This window comes from Cyprinodon variegatus, unplaced genomic scaffold (assembly GCF_000732505.1).
Source record: "Cyprinodon variegatus isolate N-32 unplaced genomic scaffold, C_variegatus-1.0 Scaffold56, whole genome shotgun sequence".
Taxonomy (NCBI): domain Eukaryota; kingdom Metazoa; phylum Chordata; class Actinopteri; order Cyprinodontiformes; family Cyprinodontidae; genus Cyprinodon; species Cyprinodon variegatus.
In genome coordinates, this window is record NW_015150509.1 from 813888 (window position 1) to 837749 (window position 23862).

Sequence of the window (23862 nt, forward strand, 5' to 3'; positions counted from 1 at the left end):
TTAAGACAGAAGAGAACTGAACAAGTTAGTTCCAGATAGTACTGTATGTAGCCAACTTAAACTGCCCATCAAATCCTTCTATAGTAATAAAAAAAAATCCTCATATTGACCAATTAATCCTAATAATTAAGCCCAACATTGCGTCAGATACAATAGATAATAAAACAGAAAACCACATACTTTAGGAAAAATTAAAAAAACTATTTATCAAGTCCTCCGGTCAGTTACAACAGAAATCCCAGATCACCACATAACAGCGCTACAACTGGTTTAAAGGCAGTGGATAAAATGCACAGTGGATAAAACAAAGACATACGCAGTAGAGAGGCTTCAAAATGTGAGACAAGCGGACATTAGGTAAATGTTTTCATTTGTGCAGAATGAGACTAAAAAAGGTGAATTATGAATTCATTTCACAAGCAAAATACTTCCAAAACTCAAATACACCAATCCATAACGCTTTTCAAAATCACATATCAGATAGTAATCTAGACGGACTCCTGAAGTTAGAGGACTGTGGGAAATGCGTTGAGTGACATCTCTATCGCAAAATAAAAATAAAAAACAATATTAGCACATTCTCTTGAACACTGAATAAGCTTACATGTCTAGACTTGTCTTTTTTCATATTTTATAAGATTCCTATCGAGTTATCAGCACTGTACCACAAACTGTATCAGGTAGGTTGAACAGGAAAATCCCACAGGCAAATAAAGTATAACTACATTTATTACAATTTTAATGCATTCCCCTTATGATGAATAAATTAAATGAATGACATAAGCTCTTATAATGTTTTTACAAATTATGATAAATATGCAATCATAGGAATGTTGTGTATGGAAAACAAAAGCTAGTTATTTTAGTCATAATTAGCCTTCCTTAGCTTGGAAAGTGTTGGTTTAATTAGTACTAGCACGCTAGCTGCTACCTCAAGAAAAGCGAAAGTAGCTTTTTTATAAATAATAAAGCAAGTACTCATTTCTACCACATTTCTCCACCGCAGGCAGATACATTTCAGAGAAAGATGAATAATTTCATGATTCAGATCTGAGGTTGAGCACTATGGGTTAAATCTCATACTTGAACTGAGTTTTAAAGCATTAGCAACAGAGACTCGTCATACAAAACCCACAAGACATGATGTACCAGCTGATTTATGCTAAAATGGACACTTCTTAGTAGCTGCTATAGGGTGTCTGGCTGACTCATTAATGCATCCGCTGAAGTTGGATCATTGCATCTGGTTAGTTGAGGGGGTGCAGAGTGATACACAATCAGACCGTCAAAACTCAGCCAAATTAGAAGAAAGCTTCAGCTGTGTGTCTTTCTGGTGTGTTGAGCCAATTAGGCCAAACCAAGCAGTTCCTTCTTATTAAATTCAGAGTGGCCTTTAAATTGTTTAAACTGCCATTAAATCTAAAACCAGGGTATTTTAGCTTTTCTATAACTTATCTTCTTATCCTTGAGAGTAGGCAACACAATTTAATATAACTTATTATTATTTCAGGGTTTGTTAAACTGGATCTAAAATATTAGTCAGCTACTCAGTCTTTAAAACATGAGAGAGGGAACACATCTTTGCAAATGTGATTACCAACAAAGCAATAACCTTGGCTATAATAATTGCTTTCCTTTAAAGTCTCAAACATTCTCAGGAAATGATTTTGTTAAACAAGTCTGGTTAATTCAACTGTTCAATTTCAAGCTTCATCTTGAAAGATGCATCCTGAATGCAGTCCAGAGATTACATTCTTATTAACACACTTTTTGTGACTGCACCACATAAAACAACAATTTAAATTGAATATTTTACTTAAATAAAGACGTATTTATGGTGTTGATGCCTGGCCCAGTCTTAGTGACATTTAAATCAACCATACATCTATATATTTCTGGATAATGGAGGTCTCCTTTGGCCACTGATTGCCTCGTCCTGCCATCCATTTTGTGACAGAATATGTTCTTTCTTTAAGTACATAGCATCCATTAGGTGTGTAACTTTTTGTTTGTTGTGTCCTTCACTCCTGCTGAGACCAGACTCTGCAGCCGTGGTTGTAATGCACTGGGGTGAATTTGTGTTCTGAATATCCAAACAAATGAATCATTTATATATGTTCAAAAAGTCAGGAAGAACTCACAGAACAGACTACCAACCCTAGAGTTAATAGTCAGCCTTGGGAGCAAATAACCATTTTTTGATGGAAAAATAGAGGAGCTTTATAGATATAAATGCATTCATACCTATTGCCAGGGGAGCCTAAGAATAACTAAACAAGATGTTTGTGTTTCCGAGCATTACTTATTCATACAGGGAAATCTACTTTCATTACAAGTCTGCTAGAGTTGTAGGCATTTATTAGAAAATTGACTAAATCAATTTATCTATTTAAATCTGAGAATTGAGGCATATCCTGATCTAATATGTGATCTCATTTGATCTCTCTCCTTTGGAGCAAACCAGATAGCCACTGTTCATGAAAAAATGTGTTAGTGCAATGATATAAGACTCCATAAGAAGGGCTGTTTACACATCCAATGTTAAAGCTAATGACCTGTTCATGCATCAGTTGTTATTGTGTTATCATAGAGCATGGCTATAGAGGATTTAGTCAGTAACCTTTAAGGAAGGATGTTATATTCAAAAAGGGCTTCATAGCATTACGAGACATGAATTTTGTGCAGTTTAATTATTCCAAAACCATTAAAGTAAAATTTGCACCGAACGTTGTTTAGGTTTGAACAGCTCTGAATTTAAGAGCAGCTTTTACATCACAACCTTAATGTTCTTGTGCTATAGTTGGCTATTTTACTTATTATATCAGGTCAAACAAGTGTTAAGGTAAAAAAGTTTTGCTTTCAGAATTTTTACTTTTGTTTTGCACAGCTTCCGTGTCCAAGTGATTTCTCCTTTGCTGCAGAGGATGTACTGTAAGAGTATGGTCGTGAAACCTGGTTTAGACCATGCACACTTCTCCATTTGTAATTCAACCATTCAGTCCATGCACAAGCAACCATTTCATAAATAAATTACCCATGCCCTTAAAAACATAAGAGAACATATAAAAAAAAAACACTGAAGACTGAAAGGTCAAAGAAAAATAATGCAAATTATAAATCTAGACACACATTAACACTGTTCAGAGTTGTTCTAGCATTTTAAACCATTTTTTAACTTTATATAAACTCTATTTAGCAGTTTTGAATCTCTTGTGAGGTTGAAACTGAAAAAGAAACAAAAATAGGTTTATAAGAACTAAGGTTATAGATAGGACAGAACCAATTTCTGGTGTGTGATGTCAACATTTTCATCTCTCTTCTACGCTTTGAGTATTAATATTTTAGACGGCTCCCTGTGTTTTCAAAGAATACTTCACAAAAGCCACTGTCAACTGTAAGCGCTGTCAGACTCATAGGCCATAACTATTTTTACCAAAAATATCTGCAGTGAAACTGTTTCCTGTAGAGGCATGACGACTGTGCAATGTGACCATTAGCCCTAGACTGCTGGCAATGTGCTCTAACCTGCCCAATGCTCCCTGAGGGACCTGTTAAATGTAGAGGCAAAACGTCTTTGTAATATATATTTGCAGTAACCAATAAACTCATCCATCATTCCATTTACTGTATGAAAGAGCAGTCCATGTAACACAGTTCCACTTAAAAAACATTAACTATTATTTACATATATTTTATAGTTTGCCCTGCGATAGACAGGCAACCTGTCCAGGGTGTACCCTGTCTCTCGTCCATTGATAGTTGGAGATAGGCACCAGCACCCCTCACGACCCCAGCAGGGGTAAGCTTGACGCAAAATGGATAGATGGATGGATATTTTAGGTTATATCTGTTGTTATCTTAAAGAGGCACTGTGTTTTCTAATGATACTGCCACCAGTGGCAAGAACACAGAACTGTACCGCTCCTCTGCTCGTTCTCATAGTCTGACCTTATGCTTGACAAGGTTTTTCTAACTTTTTACACCTTACCATTGGTGTGTGAGTTGAGCTGGAGCTTCTGAGTATCCACAAAATCCATCTTTAATGTGATGCTTTGATTGTTTGCTACACTGAACTCAATTAACGTGGACACGCTTGACATCACATCTGCGGAACAGCACAGGAACTTCCGACCCGCAGTACATTCAGGGAAAATAGGCTACAGGCTTGAAGAAGCATTGCCACTAAACTAACGAGATGTGACTCTGCTAATCAAACAATGTTTTAGTCAGAAGGGGTTAAAAAAAGCCTACTTAAAACATATTTTTCAGTAAAATCTTACAAAAGGTCTCTTTAAAGTACTCAACATTGTATTATATCAAGAGTTAGCATACTCGTAATATAATTTACAAAAACTAACAATAGAACACCAATATTGAAAAAAGTTTAAGTATTCTTTATCGAGAATTTGTATTTGACAGATCAGGGCCAAACCTTCTTAAACTTTACAACAATAGGCTGCACATTAAATGATTTTTTTTGCTTATATTAAAACTCTAATTATTAGCATTCAGGCTCATCTAATCAGTAAATAAATAACCTTTCTTTATTCACAGCATTTGTGGTTTCAAAATTTCTAAAGCAGCTGGATTATGAGAGACTGAAGAGAAAACCAAGAATGTGTTAACAGAGAAGGCTCAGCGGACTCCTGCTGTTTTAATCAAAATGCCATACAATAAGCTGCCTTTTAAAATAATGCAAAATCATGATCTGATTCAATGGTGCACATGGAACAAATAAGTCTATACAAAACAGCAGGAGGTTACCTCAACGAGGAGTTCTAAATATGCAGTCTGTCATAATCTGCTCTTTATCTAACAACTAACTAGCTCTCTATGTTCTCTGGGGGAAAAAATATAAGTGATGTGAGAGTACAAAAAGGCAGTTTATGCAGCTGCCATCATTGCTAAACTGGCTGGTAAATGTGTTGTCTTATAATGGTCAATAATGCTTTGTTTCTCCTATTTAAAACAAAGCAGCAGAATCATTCCCAAAAATAAAAGACATCCTAATATGAGAAGATTCAGGGTTTAGCAGAATCTACGACTGATGATTCACAGTGTTAACAGAACATGGTCATATGCTTTATTTATAATTCATAAAGACAGGCAGCCTATGGGCTCAGCTTTACTATTACAGATATATACAGCATTGCGGATTTTGAGTTGTTTACCTGTTTTGTAAACCAGTGAATGCACAAAGCAAGTTAACATTACAATCATGGCCATAACCAAAGCCTTTTTTTTCCTCAAAATATATTTATTCAAATTTTAGCAATTTAAACAAACATCTTGAACAATATACAAAATATAATCACAGCAATATTTACATTACTGTTCAAGTCAAAATAAAATACAGACAACAAATTGCCTCACACAACATTTGTTCCAATGTGACTGATCACATTTCATGCTTAGTCTCTTATACTGAGAATTAAATTTGACAGTATATGTCCTCCAATAAATTGTCTTTGGGAACTGCGGTTCGCATGTTCTTCAATCACTTGCACCATTTTTTGAGATATTCAGACTCTTAACATAATTAATGAAGGAGTTCCAAATAGATTCAAACAGGTCATGTTTGTCCTTTAATATATTCCAGAGGGAGGACAGATAAAATCTGCTGCAGCCATTGTTTGTGCTCGGCCTGTGAGTCTTTTCCCAAAACATTGATATACGTAGATCTCTTCGCATTAAGCAAACTTAAGTTAATAAAAACTTGTTCATTTTTTTCAGGGAATAATCCAAACACAAACAACCTTGGCTGAAAAATGATTTGTTTGGAAATAATGTTTTCTATAGCACCTTTCACTTCTTTCCAAAACTGTATAGTTTCTCTACAATGACACATATCGTGAACCAGAGTCCGTCTATCCCCTGTGCATTTTTGACATACACCATGTATCTCCCAGTTATACCTATTGAGGTCTACTGGAGTTATGTAAATTTGCATTAGCCATTTATATTAAATCATTTTTGAAGAGCCCTATTTATAGAGGGCCAATTTACATGCTGTCTGCCAATCTTCCTCTGTTAACTCAATCGATAAGTCTTCTTTCCAAGCCTTAAGTCTTTCATTAGATCCTTCTGAAATTTGTAACATCATTAAGTTATAAAACTCTGTTATAATACCTTTCTTCAAACTGTCCTTTGTTAACATTCTTTCTAAAGTTGACATGGCAGGCTTCGTCAACTTATTATTTTGATTCGTTCTTATGAAGTTTCTGAGTTGAAGATATTTAAAGAAATGTTTCTTATCTAGATAAAATTTATGCTGTAGATCTTGAAAGTTCATTAGTATGTCTGATTCTGGTACATGTAGATTCTGAATCATTTGAAGTCCTTTGTCTTTCCAGACTTTGAATGTTGGATCAGTTCTTTCAGGTTAAAAAAAAAATGGTTACCCCACACCGGGCTGAACAAAGACAGACATTTTTGTTTCATTTAAAATTCTTTTTACATCTCTCCATACTCATATCATATTTTTAAGAAGCTAGCATTTTTTTGTTTTCTTTTTTACTCAGTTAGTATAATTGAAAACAAAGCCCAGGTGTGTAAGAAAGGTTTGGCACTTTTAGGTGGCCTAAGAAGAATCTGAATTTAAAAAAGGGGCTCAATAAAGGAGCCAAGAGAGGGATATAAATATTTAACATCTAAAATAATGAAAAAATATTTAAAAAAAAACGTTAAATAAAAACATGTGAAACTTTCAGCTTGTTTATATTCATTTCCTGTTTTTCAATTTCGGATTTGGTTTTTACACTTTCAGGTTTCCTTTGCTTGAAAGATGAGGTTTCACTGGTGTGGAAATGTGATGGACAGCATGACCTGCTCGGTTGAAGGGTCTGTCCCATCACTGTGTGTTCATGAAACCGAATAGTTAGATTTCCAACTATATCCAAACTGTGTTTACAAAACTCTTAGGTAAAAATAGCACAAATGACTGACGTCTAACGTTTTTCTGTTGGCAGTCGACGCACAAAGCTTGGATGGATGAAAGTATTATAAATATTTACGGGTAAAAGCCGCTGCTCTTGATTAACATGTTGCCATACTTACATACTCTATGTAATCCCAAAGCGGTGACATAATGCATCTTCACTAATAAAATCTCACCCAATTAAATATTTGAAAAAGGCTCATTATCCTTTAAATATGTATCCAGAGTTGGGTTTATTGTAAATAGTATTTAATATACGTGTAAGATCTCCTCCCATATATCTCATCCTGTATCATTGATATGGGTTTAGTTTAGCTCTGACAGTATTATGTGTTATTTTACCACACCTATAGTTTATATTGCATCTGAAACTTAACCTTAAGACTGTGGGAAACCAGTTCTACTGAAGTACATCGAAATGATATTCATAGTTAACATGTTTTCTCCTATATTACAAAATCAGATGAGATGAACAGAGGATTGAATAACTATATTTTATTCCCTGTGTTTATTTTCACAAACTGATTTGTTGAAATAAATCTCTGCCTACTGTACATTTCATAAAAAATGCTTTTCAAGTACATCACAATAGATGCATTTCTAATCAAGCCTGCAGTTGACATCTTAATATGGATTTTTTTTAGCACCCCTAACTTTTATTGGCTTGTACCACCCCTCATCAGAACATGACTGTTTCAGTAGAGGTGCCAATATGTATAAGACATTTGTGCTGTCACTGTGATGAAGTGTCAAGGAGATATCAGACCCACTGGGCTCTGTTATTTTCCAGGTCAATCAATTCTAATCTGTTTTTTAAATAACTGTTTCAAAGTTTCACACTTTTTAAGGCTCAAGTGGTTGGTGCACATATATTTATAGCTGCTATCTAGGTTTACATTGCTACATTTCCAACCACGACTTACAAATTGGTGACTTAAATGCAATGTTAAATGAAGGTAATATTTGCTTTGTTGGGTCGGAATTAGTCAAGGCAAGTAGAATTTGTAATTTCCATGACGTCATTATCTATTGTCATCTCAGTACTAAATGTAGAAAGCTAACAGATGATACTGTACACTAAATTTAAAATACCTACAAAAACTACTTCAGTGACATTTAAAAAAATCCCTAGTATATATCGAGATCCTGTTTTCAGGATTAACTGAAAAAAAAAAATTTTTTTTTTTGGCCCCAAGAATGAGCAGGGTCAGTCTCCTCCCCCTTCTTCTTGAGTTGTCTGTGTCTGGTGGTGGGCTGTTGCACCGGGCCTAGGTATCCTGGCCCTGTAGGGTCCCCACAAGGGGGTGGTACTCCCCCGGGCCTCGGACCCCAAGGCTTTCATCTGTGTCCCCCAGGCTTTTATCCAGTCATGTGACTGGCCACTGGTGGAGGCTTGGGCTCACTGCCACTGCTCAGGGACTTGGCCCCTTCGGGGGTTTGGGCCCTAAGGGGTTTGGTCCCAGGTGCCTTGGGGTGCCTTGGCTACCCTTCTATGTCGGTGCGGCAATCCCTATATCTGCCCTCCTTGTACCTAGTGATCTGGGGTGGCTCTTGGAATTGTGTAACCTCTTTATCGATCCTGTGCCCTGTAGGGCTACTCTGGGGCAGCCCACACCTGCTATTAAGCATATTTTCCTTCTAAAAAAAAATGTTGTAAATCCTATGTACTCGAGCATGCCCATGCATACATAACAAGTGAGTTTGGTTCAGGTTGTTTGCAGATAACACTAATAACACACTAATACTAAACATTCGGCTGCAACTACAGATATAAATCTCTGAATAATATTGTGTAATCATCATAGGTTTTACCTTTTGATACATATGGATATCTAAAGGAAAACTGTTACTCTTAAAGCTATTTTGATATTTACTTTGGTTGTTTTTTCTATTTTTCTAATATTTTCTGTTTCTGTTCCTCTCATCTCATACAGGTGTGGAAACACTTGTGGGAGTTATTGTATATATTCTGTGTTATCTATTTTTGCTGTTTTATTTTATCTCATTTCATGCACTCTGTCCTGTCTCTATCTTTTTCTCTCTCCCCTTTGTTTTTATACCCTTTATAACCACACAAAATGTCTGACAACTGACACATTTATATTTCCCTTTTAGTGTCCACTCGACCTCTTACCCTCTGGGATGTAAACTTCTCTGTCTGTATCATTATGCTGTTGTCAACTAGGACTCACAAATGCACACCTGAAATGCATTAACCTAAATGTCTATTAGACTGGCATCCTGTGATTCAGTTGGAAGAACATGGAAAAGGATGCTGTTCCGGTTTCATCTCCCAACCCAGACTATTTCCAGAATTTATTTTCTTTATTTTGCTGTACACTTTCTTAAAGGCTAAAATTGCCACCTAACCTAAACCTAAAGAACATTCCTTATAAAATTATAGTGGTAAAAAAAATATCAGGTAAAGTTCATAAATAGAAGAAACAATGGCTCATGTGCTTCTTTACAAAGAAACACAACAAAAATGTATTGGCTTTTTCCTCCTTAACCACAAAAAACCTCATGAAGTCTTAGTGAGAAACCGTTTTTTCTTTCGCTGCTGTTTTTTTCTAATCAGTTGAAAAACCTGCTCCTCATTGTCCCCTATAATGCTATAGTAAAAATGATCTAAAATAATACTAGGTATATAGGTTCTACTACTTGACCTAGAATTCCATGCTTTTACAGACAAAAAAAAAAACAATACAATTAAAATTATTTTCAATTATGTCAATCACTAGATTATGAAAAACCAAAGAGAATAAAACATCAATAAATGAACCAGTTGGGATTTGGTTTCTTGCACAGATTGAATACAGTATTATATACAATACAATGTGCATTCACAAACTAGGCTGTGATGTCCTAGATTCCCCAAAATCTTTATGTGTCAAGGACACATGCGCTAACAGTTTTAAAAAAGACTTCCATTTAGAAGGGAATTTCTAAGATGTTCTGTTTTCTCACCAAAAGAACAGTTTGCATGGGGATGAGAGGTGTAAAGGCAGCAGAACATCCCACACCTTTCCTGTGAGGACCAGCTGCCTTGTACGTGTAGTTCAATGACACACCACCACAGCATGTAAAAAATAAATATTTTTGCAAGAACCCATGCCAGGTCTGAATGCCAGCTAGAGCTTCTGCATAACTAGCCAGAAATATTCCAGAATAAAATGGTGCAGCTCTCTTAATGCATCATGTCTTAAGGACTGAAAAAGAGAGCTCTGTCTTGGTGCCACGTTTAATGAGTTTTCACCTGTGCTGCTAACAAAAGGCACATTAAATTTAGTAATACTTTAATGGGGTTTGGTGTGATAAGTCTTCCCAGTATGAAGAAGACAGGATGGCACTTATCCTGGCTTATCTTATGGTCGATTGTGAATGTTACACAGTACAAAGGAGGTTGCACAAGGTGGTTACCATGGCATCGGTACGGGCATTTTCTACGGTTCTACTTTGCTCACAGATAATGGGTCAGGTCAAACTATTCTCCTGCTCCTCTCCTCCACGGTGATGACATGACTGAGAGCTGGGTCACTTTAACCCGCCTTCTGACATCTTCATGCTGAAATTAAAATCTCAGAGCCCCGGCAGCAAGACTTTTATGTCCCAGTGTCGAGTAAATAAATCATTTAAAGATGCGGAAGCTCTGTGGGGAAATCAGGCCGGTCATATGGTAAGAGAATGTATAAATATGAAAGGCCACTTAAATTTCCATTGTTTAGGGTACAAATTACCTAATTAAATTTCAACAGTTAAAATCCAATCCAAATATTTCATCTCAAATTCAGAAACCCCTCCTATGTAGCGAGCACTGCTCAAGTCAGGTGTGCATGTTAGTCTTGTTCTCTTCACAAGTGATTTCTCATGGGTTTTTGCAAGGGTTTGACACATACGTGTGTTCCAAATCTGTCAAGAAGCCGAGTCGAGGTGAAGGCCCTGAACACAGAGTAGAGCAGGAGGCTGGCAAATTAAACAACCACATAAACTTTAATAACTAAAGACGCTGCAGGGCAGGGAACCCAGAAAACAAGCATAAATCCAAAACACCAAGGCACATGGCAGGGAAAGCAAGACTTCTTAACATAAAAGAGAAAACAAGGATCCTGCAAACAGCTGCTGATAAGCAACAACATCAAACCAAGGTGGGAGATTTTTACACGAAGAACATAAACCGTAAAGTTAAAAGGAAATAACAAGATTTTAGAGCATGTGGAGATGTGATACAACTAAAATGATGAGATTTATCTCACAACAACACTGATACAGCTTAGACAGACATAAATATACTTAAAAAAAAAAGCAAAACATTAAAACCAAAGGCCAGAAAGAATGTAAACACAGAAACCACAAAAATGGCCTGACATAATCATAGATAATCATCATATCATAGATAGATAAAAATCCTAACTACAACCATAAAAATAAAGAAAAGACAAATAAGAAAAATGGAAAATTTAAAATTAAGGTTATGATTTTTTTTTTAAGGACCAAATACCAGGATAATAACAAAGAGTTTTGGTTTTTTGCATCACTTGTTATTTCAATCTTTAAACCAGAGGTTAAAATACACACAAAGCTCTTCTTCCCCTAGGCAATCAGAACTGCTAACAAAGCTGGACTAACACACCTACTCTCAAAGAACAGAATTTGGTGTGCTGATACTTTAATAAAACTATAACATGCCCGATGTAAGCCATAAATTCATGTTTTTAAGATGAACACAATTGAATCACCTTGGGTTTGAATAAAGTCAAACAACTTGTAACTGATTAGATTTAATTACGTTGCCATGAAGAGATGAAAACGCGTTGCTATGGTCATGCGGATAAAGCAACCCAATGATGGCGCAGACAAGAAGTCACCCTCACAGGACCTCCCTGCAAGGAATCATGGGAAGAAGACCCTATGTCACGCACGTGGAAATGGTAAGTTGAAATCCTTTACCATCCGGCTAAATACTAACGAAATAGTGTGTAAAATTATCAGCAGTATCCCGTCATTTTAGCGATCTTTAGTTATGATGGAAGAGACTTCCAAAACCGCCAACAACACTTCAAACACACAAAACAATCTACATTTGATTTTTTTTTTTTTTACAAATCAGATCCTGCATCTCTCCCAAAGTCATATTGAAATCTTGCACCATTGTTTGACCCAAAACTTATATGTTACTTGTTTTTTTTTTCCTTGTTTTTTTTTTTTTGGGGGGGGGGAGAACCTTTTATTTGTTGTACCTCTGCTACATATACAAAGACACATTCAAAGGTCCACCCTATAGGCAAGTCATCAGTCTATTGTAGGACATCACAGGAGCATGCAACCATCTTTTTGGACTGGAGGAAACTGGAGTTACCCAGAAATAATGCATGCACAAGGAGAACATTCATTGTCAGGGTGTTGACTTTGCAGCAACCAACTTATTTCTTAAGATTTTTAAAACATATAGTCAATATTTTTGATCATACCAACCTATTAATATATTTGGATTAACATTAAATGCAGTGCATGGAATAAAACACAAAGACCCAATGAAATCTAGGTGATAAACCTTTTTTTCTTTCACTGCGTTTTTCTTTTCTTCCTCTTCTCCTATGTGTAAACAGTTGACAAACCCGCACCTCATGGCCCCCTATAACGCTGTAGTAAAAATTATCTAAATGTTTCTGTGCAAATTGCTTGGATTTAGCTGACCTAAAAATAATACTATGTAGGTTCCCATCCCACTCATTTCTTAAGATTTTTAAAACACGTCTATCTTTTTGATTATACCTACCTATTAATGTCTTTGGGTTAATATCAGATATACATAGAATAAAACTTATTTTGTGTTTACATATTTTGGCTAAAAATAGAAATAAAACTGGAAATTGATATTACTGGAAGTAATAAGACTTTCTGTTCATAAATCCAAAAGAAGGCATAGATAGAGTAATAATAATAATAATAAAAGTAATCTACATAAACAGTCAAACAAAACATCAACTCACTCTGCATTTGCATCCAAACTATCCCTTTGAACACTTTACCTCACTCACAGCCATATCAGCCAAACATACCTCATTAAGTTGACACATTTTGTTCTGGGTTGTAAGTCTCCCCCTAATGTTGTCATCCAATCCATTAAACAGTCATTCTTTCTTTTTCTCTCCATCTATCTTCACTTAACCTCCGTATGCTCTCTGGAAACCAGCTGACACTGTGCGTGCCACAATAGCAGCTCTGCTGGCTCTTTGCTGTGGTGCCTCCGAGAAGGATGCTGATCACTATGCTCTCTTTGGGAGACTGGAAAATAGATTGGAAGAGGGGTATTTTCAAAGATCGACTAGCAAATGTTCGCCGCAGTATGTTGTGTCACATGAGGTATATGATGTTAAGGGTCTTGCATGTATTTGCAAAAAAATAGGATGAAAAAAAACAAGTGTATATATCATGAATAAGTCAAGAGTTTCACAAATAATATATGGGATGCTTGAAGCTCCAAAAACACTCACTGTATTTGCTGATATATGGGAGGCTGTTTGGTTTCTAAATAGCTCTCCTTTTCACAGACATATGCATAGCCTTTCAAAAAATATTTGTTTCCCCTGGACCTTTTCACATTTTGAGGTGTTAAAATATAAACATTTAGTGTGTGTATATTCTTTAATCCTATTCTTATCTTCAGGTAACAGAAAATACATGTCAGATTAAATAATACTACTTATATTTATGCGATAGTATCTAGGTGTTACTTTATTGTATGTCTCGTACCATGTCCGTTGGTTGTGCTGTTCTTTTTACATCTCTTTGCAGGCAATGAAGCAGACTGAAAAAGTTTTATCGTTATCTCCCTTTTATCTCCTCTTTCTTTAATCTTTTCTCCTTTTTTCCAATTTTTCCTTTCCTGTTCTACTAACATTGCAGTGTCCATATAATCTGTAAAATTCCCTGCGTAATTATAATAAAGCTATTTATATGCATAAATCAAGCGGAACACTATGGCGATAGTCATACTGCTCCACTTGTGAAAGTAAAATCTGTTGGGCTCTTTTTGGCATCAAGACAATTATTCTTATTGCCGCATCGCCAGACAGGACAATGCTAAAAAAAAAAAAAAAAAATTCAGTGTGTGGTTTATTGAGATTTTATGCAACGCACTAACAAAAAGACAAGAAAATGTTTTTATTATTTTATTTTTTTTATCTACAAACTGTAAAGTGGGGGCTGCATTAGTTTAAGATTTATGTCTACCAATTTAGACTTTTTTTTTTTTCCCCAGTTTTTCTTCATCATATTCAAGCTGTCCTTTTGGGTGAAAATGTCTAGGGAATTGGTTTTTACCTCTTGCCAGAATTTCTAAATTCAAATTAGGTCAAACATTAAATTAGGCCTGTCTAACACATGAATATGCTTAATCTAAAAATTGGCCTCTCTATCAAACCCTCAGAAAACCTGATTTTGGTTTTCTTCTGTATTTAGCGCCATTCATCTTCCCATAACTTCTTACCAGGTTCCTTGTCTCTGCAGAATGAAACCAAGGTGTTGCCACCAAAATAGTTCTCACAGGGGCGGGTGATGTGCAACATTAGTTTTTACAACATGATCATTTAAATAAAGGCCAAGAAAATGAAATTTGATCTTATCTGACCAGAGTACCTTCCTTTGCATAAGTCTGTCCACTTCACAGTTCATTGCATTCTGCAGACTGGACATTCAATGTTTTTTTGTTTTTTTTTTCATGCACATTATTGATAAATAATACATTTCTGGAGTCCATGGTCAACAGTTGTCTTATAGAGAAATTCTGTGGAAAGCCATGGCTTAGAAGATTTACAATTAGACAATACTTTTTCCATTCTTGGATAATCATTTAAAAAGAACGTCTTTCCCTGAGATATGAACAACTCTGGATATGGTTTTACAACTAGAGCCTTCTTAAAGGCTGCTCTACAAAATACTCATTGACTGCTTCAGTTTCTTGTTCTTTATGGTGCTGGCGGTTCAATAATGCTCTCATACAAACCTTCAAGGCCTTTACAGAATAGCTTAATATAAGTTGAAATGAAAGACAGAGATGTCAAACAGATCCCTCCTTTCTTCATCAATTACATCAATATTCAATGCAATAGTTTGCACTGGATTTTATTTTATAAGCATCAGAGTAGGGACTTCTGTATACAAATGCATCCCACCTTTTTTGCGTTTGTATTTGTGACATTATTTGGAAAATATTAAAATCTGACATCTTGTTATGTGTGTTAATTATTGATATTTTGCAAGGGACTGTAATCAAGAGGATACACTTTATTTAATTGAAGGTAATCGTTCTTATATGGGGCCAAACATTACTCTGTAACAGAGCAAGAGGCCAGATACCAGTGCTGACATGATGCCGGCCCACAGAAAGCAATCACAGCTCTTTCAACACCTTCACCAACAAAAGCAGTAGGAAAAATCCTTCACAAAATCCAAAATAGTACTTTATTAGCTTTTTGATGGATTTTAAATGTCACTCCTACGTAAAGCTAGAGGCACCACATTTTTTTGAAAAGGGGGAACAATATATTGGATTTGTATGTTATTGTTTATTTTCCAATCCTAAGCCATATCAATATTCTGTCCAATCCTAAGAAAAAAAATGTTTCACTTCACAGTGCTATGTTGATGAAGTTGTAAAAAAAATGATAACAGTAAAGAAACCTTTCACAAAAATCCAACTACACCATTTCTCATCTGTGATCTGTCAGAACAGAGGTCCTGTTGTCTGCCATTAACTGAGCGCTGCCCAACCACCGCTGAATATTAATGGGAGCCTTTTCCCCTGGATCATCAGCGTGTGCATTTAATTGACAAACCCTATCTGCATCTTCTAGATTGGAGATGTATCAGAGATGTATCTTGTGAATCAGCATACACACCCACCCCCACACACACACCTGCTTAAGATTAGTTATGTTGCAGCTAAGGAGCATGTGAGTCTAATTAAGCTGTCATCATTCGACGCAATAAAAAACCCTATCAGAATGATCTATACCCTCACATCATAGGGAAATGAGGGTCCTGCTGAGAAGAGCAACCGTCTGACTGATGATGAGCTGATTCCAATTAAATCACTCTGATGTCTTCTTGTTGGCGGCCGCATGCTGCTTATACAAAGTAAGCTGATCATGTTGGGATGTGACAGCTTATCAACAGGCAAGGCCAATCCAAGGCACCCTCCCCTTACCCTTCTGAAAGGAAGAAAATGTGTGCTATAGCAACCACTTCCATTGAAACCTCATTCTCTTAGTGGTGACGGTGCGTCAAGATGAGCATGGTGCGCAATGTGCAAAGTCACCAATATTGTGCACAGATTAAGACGATGACAGGATCGAGGGGGAGGAGGGGGGGAAAGGGGGGGTTAGGGTGTCCTGGTCAGCATATTGGTTTACCTTAAAGAGGTGATGTGTGCGCCGGGGATTTAAGAAGATCTCGATGACGCTGACCCGTCCATCCACTGCACGATTCTTCTGTGCTCTGATCTTTATTTATTATTTTTTTTAACTAGGCCATTTCTCCTCTGATCGCAGTTATTTCTCAAGAGGGCAGCGCGCGACGCAGGCTCTCGCAGGGCAGCGGGTTATACACCTTCTTCTGTCTTTCTCCGGCTTTTCCCAAAAAAAGAGAGAAAACACACCTCATTCTTCGCCCCCCCACCTCCTCCTCCTCCTCTCGTTCCCCTCAGACTACACACACCCCGCTCTCTTTTCCTTCCAACACCGATATTTGACTTTTTTTCTGAGGCTAAGAAAAATGGTGCAGAGAACCCAATTTGAACGGGTATGTGGATAGGGAGGGATAAAAAAAAAGGCTCACTGGGAGACAGATGCGTAACGCAATAGCGTCAAGATCCTGTGCGCTGCTTCAAAAGTGAACGCACTGCTGTGTCCTCTCTTCCCCATATGTGCGCGCTGATGGTAATCCAAGGTGGGATCCGCTCAACTATATACCATATACTATGAAAATAAACAGCAAAAAGCAGGTTTTGTCCTTAGGTATAAAGGAGCGCCTCAAAGGTGTCCGATCTTGTCTTGCTTTACGCGCGTGCGTGCCGCGCTCTCCCGGCTGGAATAACAAACAGAGCGGGCATCCTCCGTTTGGACCTCATGATGTGAGAGAACGAAGGGCGCGATCAGACGTTAAGGGGAATCGGGCGAGCGAGTATAATGTGAAGCCTGTCGATGCCCGCACCGGCGCAGAGCTCCGCGGCTCGTGGTTTGAAGAGCCCACCTCTCTCCTTCCGTCAGTGCGAGTCTCATCGACTCCCCTCGTTTATAGGACACGCGCTTGTAAAATCTCAGCGTCGCAGCTTACTGTGGGCTTCGTGACGACGAGGTGCGACGTATAATGCCATCAACAGGCACTGCTGCTTGAATCATGAAATCATGCATCTGTTAGTAATTGAAGAAATCTATTTATATGATTGTATTTGATCATCAAATGTACTTGTTTTATTTTTTTATTTAGTTTTCAAATTTGTGCATTGGTGCCGATCAATAATACACTATATTACCATAGGTGGTAGTAGTAAATGTAGTAAATGTAAAACGACACGTGTATTAAAAATAACACCACTATTAACAATAATAATTCCTTGTTGTAGCCTATTAAAAATAAATCTTGTGCTCATTCTACAACTAGCCGCAAATTGACCACAAGGGGGCAGCAAAAGCAAGCCCGCTTAATGCAACTTGCCTGAGCATCAGTCATTTTATCAATTGATTCTTTGATGACCCTGGGTCCGATAATTGCTCTCCATTATATTCTCTTTGGTCTCCTGTGAGAAATATCTTTGTTTTTATCCAAATGGTGGAGTTTGTCTGCACCGTGCTGCTGTGGTTGCATGCAGTAGTAGAGTAAGAAAGTATGTGACACAGATGTACTGACAGACAGACGGACAAAGAGATGGGTGGAAGCATGGGTGACTCGAAATATATGCCCTTTTTGGTATGACAGCACAGATTAAGCGGAATTTAACTATAATCGTTTTTTACACATGCAACCAAACTGATTTAGTGAGGGCCCACATCATGTCACTTATCATTACATTATCAATGGGGCCACACATTTTCCCTGTTTCTTCCCCCACTTTACACATTGCTATAATGTATGTCACCTAATGTCACATTTTTAAAAGATAAATTAAAATGAAAGCTCATGGCCCGAAATATTATGCTAAGAGTTTTATGCACTGTGTTTTGGTTTTTACTATTGGGAGCCTGTGGCAAACAGGGAATGAGTCTAGCTATAGGTATAGTAGAGTTAAACAGAGAAAACATCTGAAACTTAGTACAAGTTTTAATAATTCAACTCTGAATTCTCCTTGCAGCGTCTTGGAGGGCAGCCAACTATCTCGAGTAATCTTTGGGTGAGGGGGGTACATCCTGAATGATACTTTTTTCTTTGAAAAAACTAATTCTTGTATTAGATACAATTATATATTATATATCACAAGGACAGTTTTCAATGTATTATTCACTTCAATGTTTTTAAGGTTATTTAAAGGTAGACTTGTTTGTCTCATACATCCAAAGAATATTTACTCAAAAAGTCTAGGGGAACACAAAGATTTTTCTGAAAGAAAGACAGGTATGTTCTTTTTGGCAATAGTTTTTACCTTTAATAGAAGTTATCTAGTCTCTTTCTTAAAACTGAATACCCTGTAGATGACTTGTGTATGAGTTCTTTGAATAGTTTTGGTCAGCTAGCCATTTATACCTGAAAATAGTATGTGTAGTCTGTGGGGCTTTACTGTTTTTCTGGTGTGACTGTGCAGGTGAAGATTCTCAGTCATCCAGGTCATAGTAATTCGAAAAAAGTTTAAAAATTACCCACTGGATGTTAGAAGACATTTCGCTTCCCATCCAGGAAGCTTTTTCATTTCAAAATCTTAGAATTAGCGATGAGGTCGAAGGTTTATAGAGTAGCTCAAAACAAAGTCTTGTTTTGGCTTAGAAAACATGCAAATTGAACCGAAACGAAAGCTCCGGCCCTTAGGAATGGGGAGTCGTTGAGATCTTTTGTTAGCCTCCAATACCCAATACTGATCTATGCCTCTGAAAGAGGGGTCGTTAGGGGCATTGTTGGCCAGCTGACCAGGTGAGATCTGACTGGGGTTGTAGGTTTTTGAGAGCTAAAACCTGAGTTTAACAGAGGGGGTGGACTCAGGTTTCAGCTCTCAAAAACCTACAGTACAATGCAGCAGATCTCACCTACATTCTTCTGGACCTCGAGTACAATCTGCAAACCCAGATTAATCAAACACCTAAAGATCCATGCTACCTCCCCTTTATCTCTCAAGTAAGCATATCAATCAGGCATCAGTTGTCATCAACCAACTCCTTCCTGATCATCCTGCTATCTCTCCTCAGACCAACCAGAAAGTTATTTTCTAAATAAAATGTTAACTCACTGGTTATCAATGTGTTTCTGCATGCTGGTCAAAAAACTACAAACCAACATTTAATGAACTCAGAATGTTGGACCCAGAATTATTAAAACAAACACGGACGCGGGGCTGCTTGTCAGCTGCGGGGTGAATCTCTAATTCAAAGTTCAGTCCGATCCTGGAGGAAAGAGGTGAATCTAAAAGGGAGGTTACTCCCCAGCTTGAGGCATGAGATGTCCCCCCAGAGTTCCTAGAGATAGAGCAGAGCAGGCACCAGCCGACGCCAAACAGCAACAGTGTCCTTGAGGGGAAATCCAAAGCCGGAGTCAGAAGACAGGTCCAAGTTCAGAAGCCCGTAGAATCCAGGAATCAGTCCAGAACAGATCAAACCAACTGAGCAGACAGGGGCAAACCAGAAATTGGGATCCACATGGCAGAAACTGGTCCCAATCAAGAAAACAACACAAGATTCTAATCGCTGGAGTTAATCTCATCACAATATATACTAGGCAAGCAAACAAAATAAATAGCAGAGGAACCAGGTGGAAATGATCGGCGCTAATCAGTTGCTGGACCAATTAAAAAGGTGAGCAGGAGCAAATCAAAAAACTGAACCATCAGCACCAAGAACATGCAGAACCCCACCCTCAAGGGTGGTTTCCAGGCGCTCCAACGGGCTGACCAGTATGATCCCTGTGGAAGATCCTAAAAAGGTCCTTATCTCAGATCAACCAGGCTGGAATCCAGGACCTCTCCTTGGGTCCATAACCCTCCCAGTCGACTAAATACTGGAGCCCCCTGCCAGTCCTCCTGGACTTCAGGATGCGTTTGACCGCGAAGGCAGGGCCCCCCTTGCCTGAATCGAATCTTGTGGGTGGAGGTGATCGGAAGGGAATTATCTGCCCTATCCCCATAAAAAAAATCCACTTGACCAGCCTCAGAAGAAGGGGGAGACAAGGTCCGGTGGTGCTGGGGCAGTGGTTACTGGAGGATCTGGAGTTCTGAAACTATATTAGTTTTGGGTAGCAGGAGAGCTGGGGAGACAGAGAATCTGGTACATCCCAGCCTATATTTACACCTTGCAGGACAAGACCTCAGTAAATGTCCACCACTGCCACAGTAGAGGCGGAGCTGAAACCTGATGCAACAAGCCCTCTCCTCCTTGGAGAGGCATGTGTGTCCCAGCTACAGCGGTTCGGGATCCGGCATCCGACCCGGACCAGAGACTAATATAGGTACAAAGGGAGTGGGGTGAGGAGCAGGTAGAGGAAAAGCTGATGTCAGTGCTCCTTTTTCTCTGCGATGCTCCATGAGGCGAAGGTTGATGCAGTTGGCAAGTTCCTCCAGCTGCTTCAGAGTCCAGGGTTAGTCGCGGGTTGAAAGCTTGTCCTTATTGTTGTCACAAAGGCCAAAGAGAAATACATCCATGAGGGTGTCCTCATTCCAGGAACTCTCCGCTGACAACAGCTGGTAGTCAGTGATATACTCCAACATGGACCGATTTCCTTGTCTGAGTGTCAAAAGACCCCTGGAGGCTTCCATACTAGGAAGGACGGGCAAAATTAGAAAGGTGAACAGGAGCAAATGAAAAAATAAATACAGCAAGAACATGACACAGTAATTCATCAATGTTTGCTCTTTCTGTGGATAGTGGCTCTCATTTAGATTCACTGAATTCTCTATTTCTTTGAAATAGTTATATCCTTTTATTGACTGATTGGATGCCCCTTTGTATTAAATCTCTATCTGAAGTTTTGTTTTAGATCAGAGGCATGGTGTGTCTATTTGTAATATATTGTAGTCTATTGCATGAAGTCAACCTGGTTTTAACTATGGGATTCAATGATAATACAGCTCTGGAAATATACAGATCTGATTGTGGGACGTGAAATTTCATTCAATTTTTAAAGTAATACCACTTATCACAAATGTTTGATTAAGCAAGATAGACAAGTGTACTTTTATCATTACTATTTTATCTTCCTTTAAAGACCTTCATTGGTTGATCTAAAACACATTAACACGTCAAATACATTTATAAAATGAGGTGGCAAATACTTTTTAAAAGCAGAGCAGCTTTTGAGAAAAAAGAGCTCCAGTGTTTTACAGTTGGAGATTTTGCCAACTTTAGATTTTGAGACTAAAGATTTAAATAAAGATCTACATCAACATAAATCCATTTTAAAGGAAAAAGCAGGATATTTAGTAAATTTTGACAGTAATATCATCAGATTTAATTTGTGCAAAGAAAGAACAGATAATTACACTGATAAAAAGCTCTGAAAACCCAGATTAAACCCCCTCTGAAAACTGTTTACAGGTTAGCACATTTAGCCACTACCTGTATAATAGTCTATAATGAAATGTATCAAGCGTTGACTAGATCATGCTGGGGTTGTTAATTTAGCTTATAATGTTTGCTTGGTGAACTGTAGCTGAACATGAACCACTTCCATCTTAACTGTGTGTTTGATTTGCACAACATTGTCTGCAACACTTTCCTTTGCTGTGCTTTCCATTGCTTTTCTTGTAGTGTTAAGGACATTATGACTGCTTTAACATGTTCCCTTTTGTAGAGCTCTAAATCTGTTTTATTTTACTCATGTTCAAACTTGTGCTGAGAAAAATTATGTAGGAAAGTTTAAAGTGTCCATGGAGATCTAGAATCCATAAATACGAGATTATAGTTTTTTCATCAAAATATCAAAGTCAGTCCTGCTGATTCTTTAAAACTTTTTAATTTTTGACCAGATGACTTGCCATATATGTGCTAAAAGTCTTCCATGTCACATAAAATGTGTTCAGTGGCGCACAACTTTAGCTGAAAGATGAAAACCATCTCAACGGTCCTTGTGCAGAGGGCAAAACTCATGTGTCCTATTAAGAGTGTGATGGAGGAGGCTGTGCAGTAAACCAGGATAAGGTCAGTAGACAACTGACCACTTACCAGAGAACACAGGGAGGTTAAAAAGAGTCACCAATTTGGAAAGGCATCATTTTTTATACACGTTTGAAGGACATCAGCAAAGGAAAACCTAAGCATCTTTAAGGTAAAATGTCATAAAATTGGAAGTTTGTTTTTTTCTGTATGTGTTAGAAAATGCCTTTTCTGGAAAGGTTGGGAAACATCTCACTGTTGCCTGCCAGAAATATAGGTTGCTTGGGCTACTGTTGTGATTTTGGTTCAGAGGGGTCAGCAACGAGCAAATTATTCCATAAACTGCAGAAAACAAATAATTATTTATGCTATGTATATATATATATTTTTTAAGAATAGATTGGTTTTTCTTCCACCTTGTCACAGTCTTGGTTTTGTTATGTTTACTTTGAGTATTCAGCTTTACTTTGCTTCTTGTCTTAGTGTTTAATTATTATTGTCTTGTTAGTTCCTGTCTTCATGGTTTTCCATTTGTTGTACTCTGCTGCCCTCTTGTGTCCTCTTTCCCTAGCTCTGTTTTCTGCTCTGTCCTCACCTGTTTCCAATCGTCTCGTTAGCCCTCTCTTTGTCTCTGTCCCCTTTAAAAGCCTCCCTCTTCAGTTCCTGTTTGCTGGATCCTCGTCTAACGTCTGTCTGCTTACCTCGTCTCTCCCTGGCTCCAAGAGTTTGGTTTCCCCTGATGTCTCCTTGGTTCTGGTTTGTTTGTTATTTTTGTTGGATATTTTGATTCCTGCCTCTGTTCCTGTGAACCTCATTAAACCCATGTGGTCTATTTGTCAGGGAGTCTTTGATCCACTCGATTGTTGATGCCTCCACCTGAGTCTTCAGGACTTTCTCAAAAAATTTGAAAGAATTGTGTTAAATGCACTGGAGAAATCAAAGAACCGGAAGAGGGGCAAGCCTAAACTCATGAATCCAGAGGCAGAAACGGGTCAGGATCAGGCAGTCAAAACAAAACAGGGTAAGCTAGATAACTCTCACACTGGGCTAGAATAATCTAGCACTCATGGCTGGAAACAGACAGCATAAATAGGAGCTGGAACAGGTGGATCATATGAGGACAAATGGAAACTAAGCAGGTTGAAGATATGAACTAATAATCCAGTCATCAGTGCCAGGGCCACAATAGGTTGTTTGGTTAACCGATAAATTGGTTGATCCAAACTCTATGGCTTAGTCAGTTTTTGACCAATATATGGGTTTAACTAACCAAAATTTGTTAAGCCAAAGAGATTAGTTGTGTGAGGATTTGGTGTGGATTGCGGACCCAAATGCAGAGGCAAGTAGGCAGAGGTGAAAGCCTCAAGGGTCATCTGTGCAATCATGTAGTTAGCAGCGCAGGAGCACCACAGGGCGCAGTATTGTTACCATTCTTTTTTTATTTCTTTGACTTCCAGTACCAGACAGAGCCCTGTCATATGAAGAAATACTTGGATTACTCCAGCCATTGGGTGCATCAAAGAGGGACAAGAGGCCGAGTACAGAGAGCTGGTGAACCGCTTTGTGGCATGGTGTGGAAACAATCATCTGCAGGGGCGTGCACACGTAGACACTAGGTGGTGCTAAAGCACTATGAAG

At 37.9% G+C, this 23862-nt stretch overlaps 1 protein-coding gene across 3 annotated transcripts in view; it reads right to left on the reverse strand.

The window, feature by feature from the left end:
• Nucleotides 1-17206, reverse strand: part of LOC107082579 (neuroligin-2-like) — a 114126-nt gene extending 96920 nt beyond the window's left edge. For 2 of the 3 annotated variants that reach the window (XM_015371341.1, XM_015371339.1), the window contains exon 1: nt 16351-17206. The gene's annotated coding sequence lies outside the window, so the exon portion shown is untranslated. Of the gene's footprint in view, nt 1-12996; nt 13192-16350 lie in introns of those variants that run through there. The other variant, XM_015371340.1, reaches the window with a different exon arrangement.
• Between the last annotated feature and the right edge of the window lie 6656 nt (nt 17207-23862).